The following is a 10,255-nucleotide window of genomic DNA, read 5'->3' as shown; positions in this document are numbered from 1 at the left end:
GCCTCACAATTTGATTCCATATTCAGTCATCTAATTATGTGTTTGGTAACAGCACAACAATTTATGTTAGTAGCTGTGCACAGATATAACAAAAATATTATCAATAATAACAATATTAATGATATCACTATTATTATGAATAATAACATAATAACAAATTGAATTTACCAAAAAACGGGGGGATGGGGAGAGCAAATATCAAGAGGATTCCCTGCCTCTGAACCAGTCAACAGACCATTAATATCTCATACACGTATAGATACATAGATATAGATATCTCACCTTGTGGGCTTTAGGTCAGAATCTTCAAGGGCAACCAAAAATACCCCCAGAGGACAATAAACCAACTCAAAGTAGGTAAAAACGTCCTAGAGAGACCTCTAAGGCAACAAAGGATGCCAAGAGACACCAAAATGCGTTAGATGAGCATATCTTAATTTTTTAAAAAAAAAAAATGCATGAGGGAGGTTGAACAGAAGTCTCAGTCCTCTTCCCCAGCCAGGCTGGTCCCAGTTCCAGAGTGCTCACTTCAGCAGCACATATACTAAAATTGGAATGATACAGAGAGGATTAGCATGGCCCCTGCGCAAGGATGACACGCAATTTGTGAAGTGTTCCATATTTCACCTTGCCTCCATCCCTGGATCTCTCAACGCCATCCAGGAGAGCCTCAGAGAGACCGGTTCAGCCCAGGCCTTCAGCAGCACTACTTGCCTGACAGACAGTTGTGGGACCACACCAGAATTCCTCCTCCCAGAGGATATCCCCGACAAATTGAAGGCCTGGAGGGACATGGCAATTTGAAGAGGCATCTCAGCCGGGGCACAGTAGAAGTTGAGGGCTAGGCAGCCTCCACAATCTGACCTCGATTCTCACTCATTTAGTTACTATGCAGAATAGACCTTCATTACCAGCAGGTACCTCCTTCAGGGGTGTATTATATAATCCAGTTACACATTCACATGATGCATAGGATGAGGGAGAACTAGAGACCAGATGGAACAGGTTGAAGAAGGGTCTACTCACAACAGTGACCAAAATCTGTCAGAGGCGGATCCCCTAAAAGGGGGGGGGGTGGCATGTCAAACATTGAAGGCATTAAGCCAGACCACCGACCTTCAGGTCTGTTTCACCCTCAGACTTTTTTCAAGTCTCTGTTGTTTAAAAAACAACAACAACTACTTCCTGCCTTGATATTCCATTTCCCCTTGGCCCAACAATCATTACTATAAGGGTGTGTGTCAGATGATTTAATCTTCTCCCAACCAATAATGTAAGAGGAAGTCATAACTGTCCTACAGAGGTTCTTGGACCTCGTCCAGAAACAAGGGGTCTCTTCAGTGGCGTATACCTCTCTTACAGGATATGATAGCAAATTTTTAATTTGGTTTTCTCATTCTGCTAAATTTCTCATCACCACGATAGTAGATAAAACAATAATGGCAATCATCCTCCTCCTCTGCAATTCCAACGGAAGCAGAAGAGGCTCTCAAGTCAAAGGATATACAGGGTCGAGTTGTCCCCATGTAGGGCATGTCGATCTGATGTGAGGGTCATAAGAGCGGAGTCGGCCTCATCCCCCCTTTTTTTTACTAGATCGTCTCTCATGTTGCTCCGCCATCTGAGGGAGATTATCTCAAATTCCAATATCAGGGCACACAAGGACACCGCAAAACTCTATTAAATTATCTGCTCAAGCCAGGGCATCTCAGGTTACTCCTCACCTACTGCTATGGCTCAGACATTTGCAAGCAGATATCACACAACTAATGGAAACTTGCTTCCTCCCCAATATAGGAAGATAATTTGGTTGGTGGTGCCCCGACTTATCTCTGATAGAGACTAGAAGCAGAAAATAAGTTCCTCTCTTTTCATAGACCCCAAAATAGTCCTTCCCAGCTTTTTAGAGGGTTCCTTCGTTCCCTCTACCAGGGACTTTTTCTCTCCAGACTCCAGGGACCGTCTGGACTCATGAATCACCAACAGTCAGATAGTTTCCAATCTGGAGATAGATACTGAAGGGGAGGGCAGAGCAAAAGAATCTCTTGAGGAACATGAAATAGAGGTCTCCGAGGCACAACATAGGCCTCACAACTGTGCCCCTATTGGTGGAAGGCTCAAGCCTTTCATGGGCAGATGGGATGCCTCTACCTCTGTTTCCTGGGTTAGAGGTATCAGAAGATTAGGCCTGGCTAAAGAATTTCCATCCTCTCCCTGGAACCTTTGCATTACTTGCCTTCTCTCTGGGGATCCTGTTAAAGGGAGCATGATGGAGACAGCTATTGTTCATTTATTGGAGATCCAGGCAACCAACCTGTGGCACCAGATCAGCAGGGGCAATTTTAGTTTTAAAATGACTTAATTGATCCATAGTTCATAGGAGGCTTAAGATGAGTATACTGAACTCCATACTTCTGAGTTTCAGAAGGGGCGATTTTCTACCCTCCATTGACTTAATAGAGGCCCATCCCCACATTCCAATGAGATCCTGACATAGCAAAACTCTTAGTTTTTGTTATAATACTCAACGTTTTGAATACATTGCACTGTCCTTTGGGTTGTCATCTGACCAAGTTTCTTACAAAGGTTCTGATGGCTCTGGCTGTTCATCTCAGGGGAACACCTGTTAGACGGCAGTGTTATTTATATGACATTTCATTATTATCTTGTTCACATAAACAGGCAAAGGGGAGGCCTTAGCATCGGTCATCACTAGGAGAGACTTGCAGTCCATCTCTCATCACCCATGCACAAGCCATTTTCTTGCACGGGGCGACAATCTTACAGCCTCCTGTAGTTCATTGATATCACACGTGGGACCTCAACAAGGGCCTTACTGCACTCAAGAAAACTCCCTTTGAGCCCATGTAGACCATGCGTCTCCATTCCTAATGTACAAGATGGTTTTCTTGGTTGCCATTACATCGGCCAGTTACATCTTGGATCTAGTAGTTTTGTCAGTTAGACAGGAGCTCTGTATTTTTCACACAGACAAAGTGGTCCTTAGTGCAGATCCATCTTTCACCCATAGATAATTTTGGGTTTCCACAGACCATAGGAACTGATACTCCCATACATTTGTCTGAAACTGACATAAAATCTGGCATGACAATGCCACAATCTAGATGTAAGGCAAGCTTTCTGCATATATTTCAACTGCACGATGTGTGTTAGGAAACAAAGGTTCTCTTTGTTTCTTTTCAACCACCCACCATTGGGTGCAAGACCCCTTCCTCAATGACCAGTAAGTGGCTGAGAGCACAATTCCCAAGGCCTATAAGACACAATCTCTTCCTGTACCCAGGGGCATCACTGCTCATTCGACCTGGAATGCTGTGATGTTGACAACATGGGCCACAAGCGCCAATAGCGAAAATTTACAAGGCAACAACATGGGCCTCACCATCGCCTTTTATTTAGAAACTATTAGAATGATGTCTTTGCCTCTATGGAGGCTGCCTTTGACAGGAGAGTGTTACAAAGGCTCCATAGGGACCAAGAAAAGGGGAATCCGAACCACACGGAAGCCCTCCCGTAGGACACGCCAAGCTTTGGTATGTCCCAAACAATGGATGCTCTGAACAGCTCATATGGAGAAGGGGCATTGGTACTTGCCTGACACGCCCTTTCTCTGTGAGCTGTGAAGAGTATCCATCCCCACCCTTATTCATCTGGTGGGATGCTATTCCGGCCAAGTATTAGAAAGAGTGAAGGAGAAGAAATATTTCATCAATTCGACTTTGCCAAAACTGGGGACGCTAGGGAGGAGTCCCGTGGAGGAGGAGGAGCGTCCTCTCAATTAAAGCCCAGCCTATCAAATGAGCGACCGAAGCATCATCCCAAACAATGGATGCTCTTCACAGCTCACAGAGAAAGGGCGTGTCAAGTAAGTACCAACGCCCCTTTTCTCAATTTGTTGCACAATTCTTTCTGAAACACAATATATGTTTTTTCAAGGTCTTCATGTTTTTTTTTCCTGAACATGTCCTTGAAAGCTTGCCTATTTAATTTCCTGACAATTCATTTGGTAATATTGTAAAGAATTTGAGTGAATGGTATCTAGAGGTGGAAATAAAACATTCACACTGGACATTAATCAGCTTTTAATATAAAAAATTCAAAAGGCTGCTTCACATATTAAGTATAAAGCTATTATTTTGTAGAACTTGGTGAAGGTCGCCGCCATCTAGTGATGAGATTTTGAAGATGTCAGGCTGCAATAGTGCAATCTATAAAAATCTCTTTTTTCTTATCTTTCCCAAGTGTGTTAATTAGACAAAGGAGAATTAAAATTGCATTTCACATTTCAAAACAGAAATGGCCATTGCCAGATACAGATTAAATGATTATTTTAAAGATCTATTTTCACAAAGCACAAACACGTTAAAATGAAATAGGAGTTTGTAACTGCAAATGCTTGAGGTATAGTACTTTAAACCATCTTTAAAGGTGGCTTTTAAATTTTTCATGCCTAAAATTTTTCATGACTAAAAAAAGAAAGTTGAGATTTCTTCCCTAAGTTTGCAGTATATAATCAGCACATAATGACGTTCCTATCCCATAGTTCTTACAATAGATGCTTCCTACCTTGCTGTCATAATGGTAAATGCATGTGCTATTTTTGCAGAAGTCCTAGAAACCAAAGAACCATTATGATATTTTCTTAAATCTTTGTCCATCTAATTCAGTCATTTCTGCTTTGACTAATACCTTTCAGGTTGTAATAATATACAATTTTAGTTGGAGATGCTAGGGATTGAAACTGACACCTTATAAGTAAGGTCCATGAAATAGAAAAACTAATATACAATCTCTTAGATATTTACAGCACTTATGTAGCAAAAAGGAACATGTAACAATCTTGAAGTGAAACAATTGTTTTGATATGTGTTTGTGTTCTTTCACCCCTCACAGATTGTGAGTTGTCTTTGCTCGGTTTCAGATCTGGTTTTGTAGCTCAGACAGACGACACATGAATGGTTGGATGCTCAATTGCCTAATTAAATGATTGAATGTTTGCACATGAATCCAGTCTGTTAACCAACAGTCAGCAGTCATTGGCATACCATACACTAAAACATGTGAGTGGGTCCTTGCTATTTAAAATAGAGGAATAGGGAAAAATGGCTTTAAAAAAATCTGTCACCATTTGGCAGGATTACATCTAAATGGGCTTAATCAAATAGTGGAATTATTATAAAATTTGTAAACCTTCCCAAGCCCCGCGAGATGAAGCAGGGAAAAATAGTTTCATGCAGGCCAAATTTTAAATATTCCTTGTTCATCCAATCACTGAATTTACAAATGAGCAGCTGACAAGTTTGCTGTCATTTAAAAATGATTAAATGCAAAATACATGGTTCATTGCAGATACGAGAGTTGCCCTATGATATCTTTGTAATGGGCAATCTGTTATATAAAAGGCTGTTGGAGAATTTCTGACAAAGGCTGCTTTAAAGATAAATGTGGAGTGAAGCTTGGCTCTTGCTGACTTAAATTCATAGATCCATGCTGGTTTTGTCACATTACATGGAAGTGGTTTGCTAATACAGTGTCTTCTTCTGAGATGGAATCTTGGACTTCCTGGATGGGTTCCCTTTATGTATTAGCCAAGGCTGATCCTGCTTAGCTTTGAAGATTATAAATAGTTTTAAAGATAATAAATCATTAAATGGGATGAGGAGGACTTGAAATTGTCCATTAATAACTGGCACTTGAATAGCAAATGGAAGAGGCTCACAAATAATTGGTCAGTGTTTATCATTATGGTGAGATGCTTCTGTTATATAAATGATTTATAAATTTTTATATAGATACATGTATTACTTGTAAATATTGTGCCCATTTAAAAAATATTTTTGTTAGTATGTTACATCATCATCCCAGCTGTCTGAAACCAATTCATGACCATCCTTCTTCCTTGCAGAATATTTACTTTCCATGATATGCTACACATCATTAACTTTGCTACACATGTTTATTAACCGAAACTTCTCCATTTATTCATTTATTTATTTGAAAATGTTAAGACTACCTGTCTGAATTAATAACTGAGGGGTTTACAAAACGTGAAATAAAAGTATGTCTATAAGACTAAGCCATAGAATCTGGCCTTAAAATAATTTGGCCATCAATATGTTCTGAAAGCATTAATTTACATTTAAGGAAAGGAGAAGAAAATATGGTGTAATGTAACCTTCCCAAACTTTATCTCAGTTTAAAGTAGTAGCTTTATACATGAGGTAAAGGATTTAGAGCAGGAGTGACAAACTGGTGGCCTATGGGCCATGCCCACTCAGGTGTCATCCACAGGCCACGCCCACCCCAGCTCTGCGAATGGGAAAAACATCGCAAAATGTCACGTGGTGGCAACGTGACACTACAAGTTTGATTTAGAGAGACAATGAATATGTCAAAAGTAAAGAAGTGACCTTGACAGACATGGCTCAACAGATACCTGCCTCAATAAAGTATGAGAAGGAGGTGGAGATACAACACAATTAGACTTGTAGAGTTTTTTATATTATAGTCCATCCCCATATAACATTGCTCTGGTCTTCCAGTACAGCAGATTTTTTTGCTTTCTACTGAATGCGGCTGACAGAAAAGTTCCCAAAGTCTGCGTTAACTGGAAGAAAATAGAATAAAGCTAGTGTGAATTGAGATGTTTGGTAGAACACAGAATCTTTACTGCAGGTATATGTTAAGTCAGGGGTGTCAAACTAGCGTCATCACGTGACGTGTCACAACTTTTTCCCCTTTGCTAAACTGGGTGTGGACATGGCTAGTGAGTGACTCATCTGGCCTGCAGGCAGTGAGTTTGATAGCCCTGTATTAAGTAATTTGAATTACCATTGCAAAGAGGAAAAAAATCTTGGATAATTGTGGACAGCTGAAAAGTAATGTTGACTCAGGGTACAGGTAAGGATCCTAGGAAAGAAATTAAACTTTCAATATAATAATTTCATTGCCATATCATAATAAATTATAATCCTATGGTGTTTTTGGTTTCTGTTTGATTTGTTTTAGAAGGAGAATGTAAACTATGGATAGCCATCTATTTTTATTTGCTGTATCTGTGGAAAGAATTATTGTGACTATAGGTATTTTAGGAAGAATGTGAGTGAGTATTAGAGTGAAAGATTATGTGTGAAAGATTATGTACAACATAAAGGAAATTCTGAGAATTTTTATAATACTTTCACAATACGATATGATACAATACTATAAGAATTGGAGAAGACAGCAAAATACAAAGACCTACAAATAGAAATAGAATGACTGGAAAGAAAGCCAAGGTAGCACCGATAATAATCGGTGCCTCAGGTGCAGTCCCAAAGCAGCACCACTTGAACATCATCAGCATAGACAAATTCACCACCAGTCAATTGCAAAAGGCAGATTTATTTGAAACAGCTTACATCCTGCGAAAAACATCCACATCTGCCTATCTCAGGGTCCTTGGGAAGTAAGTACTCAATAGTGGACAAAAGTGTCAAATCTAGTCTGAACATCTGGCTGACTCTGTGATGAATATAATATAATAATATGATATGATAATATGCCAGTTTGCCTCACTAGTTAAGGCATCAGGCTAGAGATCAGGAGACCATGATTTTTAATACTGCCTTAGGCATGAAAGCCACCTGGCTGTTTTTTGACCAGTTCCCCTCAGTCAACCCACCTTAGAAGGTGGTTGTTGTGGGGATAATAAGAGGAAGGGGGAGTATTAGGTATGTTTGCCTCCTTGAGTTATTTATAAACATTACTAGACAATCCATAACCCTTTTGGTTATCATTTTACAGATATTTCCTTACCAAATGCCTTAATGCTTTCAACAACATCACAGCTTCTAATTACTTTAAAAGTTCTTAAAAATTCAGGGAGTTATTCAGATATGTATCTGTCTCGAATGTAGCCTATGTTGAACTATATAGCACAATCAAACATCAGTGACTGACCCCAGGAAACATGTTATGACATTTGGTTTTATATCATACATGGTAACTTTTATGTCATAAAAAGGTTTTATAAAATTTGCCAAAATTCATTTCCAGGGAATTATGGATCACAGATTTTGGTCATATTCTATAAGTTAAGCCATTTGAAGTATCTTACTTCAAAAATTATTGCTTTGTGATGTGTTATTTCACCCTGCAGAGACACGAGTTTTATTAGTATATTAAGCAAACTATGCCCATTGGGTCATCCTTTTAGAGATATTTCCTTACCAACTTCCTCAATGCTGCCAACAATGACAGAACTTCTAATGTACTGCCTTCACTGGAAAACTTGGGATACATTCAGAGATTTATCTGCCTTGAAAATAAGCCATGTTGAACTGTATAGCAGTCATAGGAAATTTTATGAAATGTTTTATGACATTTTATTGATATTTTGTACCATAAACTGTTTAGTCCATGTTGAACTGTATAGTACAGTCTAACATCAGCACATGACATATTTTATGGCAATATAGCATTATAGAGTGGCACAGGATTTAATTTTATTCCACCTACAGTTTAACATTGGCTTTATCCCACTAGGAGAAATTGATCAGCACAGGATAAATACGATCATTAGCTGATGATAACAAATTGTATGTTGGGCAGAGACTGCTTACTTTAAATTTTGTTAAACACCCCCCACATAGTCACTTTTGTGAAATGAGTAGCTATATTAATTATTAACTAATCTCCACTCTATACTGGCAGTAGATGTAATAGGGATTCTTCCCTGGAGCTTGGAATCTGATAAAGTTTAGATGGGGAGAAACAGGTTTAGATTGAGTCCTCCAAAATATAGTTGATCTAGAAGCCAAGTCCAGACAAAGTTCATCTTTAACTCTGGATGATATAAAAATCATCTTCAAAGTAAAGAACAGACCTCCCAGGGGTTACGTAAAATCCAGTCTCAAAATTATGACGATTCTGCTGAAAACTAGAATTTGCTTCCAGTTTTCAGTAAAATTGGCCACAGCAAACCACTGATTTGCTTAATGATTGCAGCAGTTGCTTAATGACCACCTGAAAAAAGATAATAAAATTAAGTCAGTCATGTGGTTAATGACCATAACCAACATACTACTGTGATGGACAGGCTCCATTATGATTGTAAATTGAGGACTACCTATAATGCCACTCCAAGGAAAGCTGATCTACAAATCAAATGCTTTCTTGGACTCAACAATCTTGCTTTTACAGCAGGTGGAATCTGTGGCCCTTGCACAATTACATCTTGTACGTTAAATTTTCTGAGATCAGGGGAATTATTAATAATCACTCATGTCTTCTTGTCTAGATTATTGCAATGTGCTGTACATGGGGATGTTCTTGAAAAGAATAAGGATTTTGGTGCATCATATTACCATGTCTCTGAATATCTGTTTGTCCATTTTTTGTTTATTTTTGCAAAGAGAATGTGCTGTGCATTGCTATAATTTATGATGAAGCTTAGCTGAGGGTTCCAATGAAAGGGAATGGCTAGATTAAAAAAAAATGCTATCAATGCTGCTGTAACATATGCATCCACACTGTCTATTAGAGTTAGAGTTATTTGGATAGCTAGATATTCTTGAAAAGTAAAACAGTCTCATTACTATTGCAGATCAGGGGTGGGATTCAACTGGTGTTACTACCGTTTAGTGACTATGTTTTGCCCATGTGTAAAAAACCTTAAACTGTGCCGAACAGCTGAAAAGCACTGCGTGCAGGTGTGCAACGTTTGTAAGAGCCACTTTTTTTCCTGCTTTTTCAACCTCAGCTATGCAGCGCAAAGCAGCTGAGGTTGAAAAAGCAGGAAATAAAGGACAGGAAAGAGCCCAGGCGGGCTAAACTGCAGCAAACAGAGAACTGTTCGGTGTCTGCTGCTCTTCAGAGCTACCAGTTCTATAGAGCCAGGCAGAACTGGTAGCATCCCACCCCTGTTGCAGATGGATATTCATTTTGCTTCAAATTTTAATATGTAGTGTTGTGATAAAGGCTGAAGACTTGCTCGCAAATAGAGTTGCCAGCAATAGTTTTCCTAAATAGATGTTGCCAATAGAAAACTTTTGTCTTCTGGTTTAACAAATAACCATATTTGGCTATCTGATATCTGCACAGAAGCCATTCAGTCTCTGACTTGGCTTAATCTGGGATAGAATACCTCCAGGAAATACACCAGATGTGTAGGCTAGTTTGGGAAGTAACCAAAAAAATACAAACAAAATCCAAACCCAACTTGGAAAAACAACAACAGCAAACTATTTCCAAG

The 10,255-nt window shown here is 39.1% G+C and overlaps 1 non-coding gene across 1 annotated transcript; it reads left to right on the top strand.

The window, feature by feature from the left end:
* The first annotated feature begins 520 nt into the window (after positions 1-520).
* Positions 521-626, top strand: LOC113441413 (U6 spliceosomal RNA). The gene has a single exon (XR_003374846.1). It is a non-coding gene; the product is annotated as a U6 spliceosomal RNA (small nuclear RNA).
* The last annotated feature ends 9,629 nt before the right edge of the window (positions 627-10,255 follow it).

The sequence above is a fragment of the Pseudonaja textilis genome, chromosome 8 (assembly GCF_049901715.1).
Source record: "Pseudonaja textilis isolate UNSWEBS1 chromosome 8, rPseTex1.2, whole genome shotgun sequence".
NCBI classification, from domain to species: Eukaryota; Metazoa; Chordata; class Lepidosauria; order Squamata; family Elapidae; genus Pseudonaja; species Pseudonaja textilis.
Note: the sequence above shows the minus strand (reverse complement) of the source record. Positions and strands in the feature narration are given on the sequence as shown.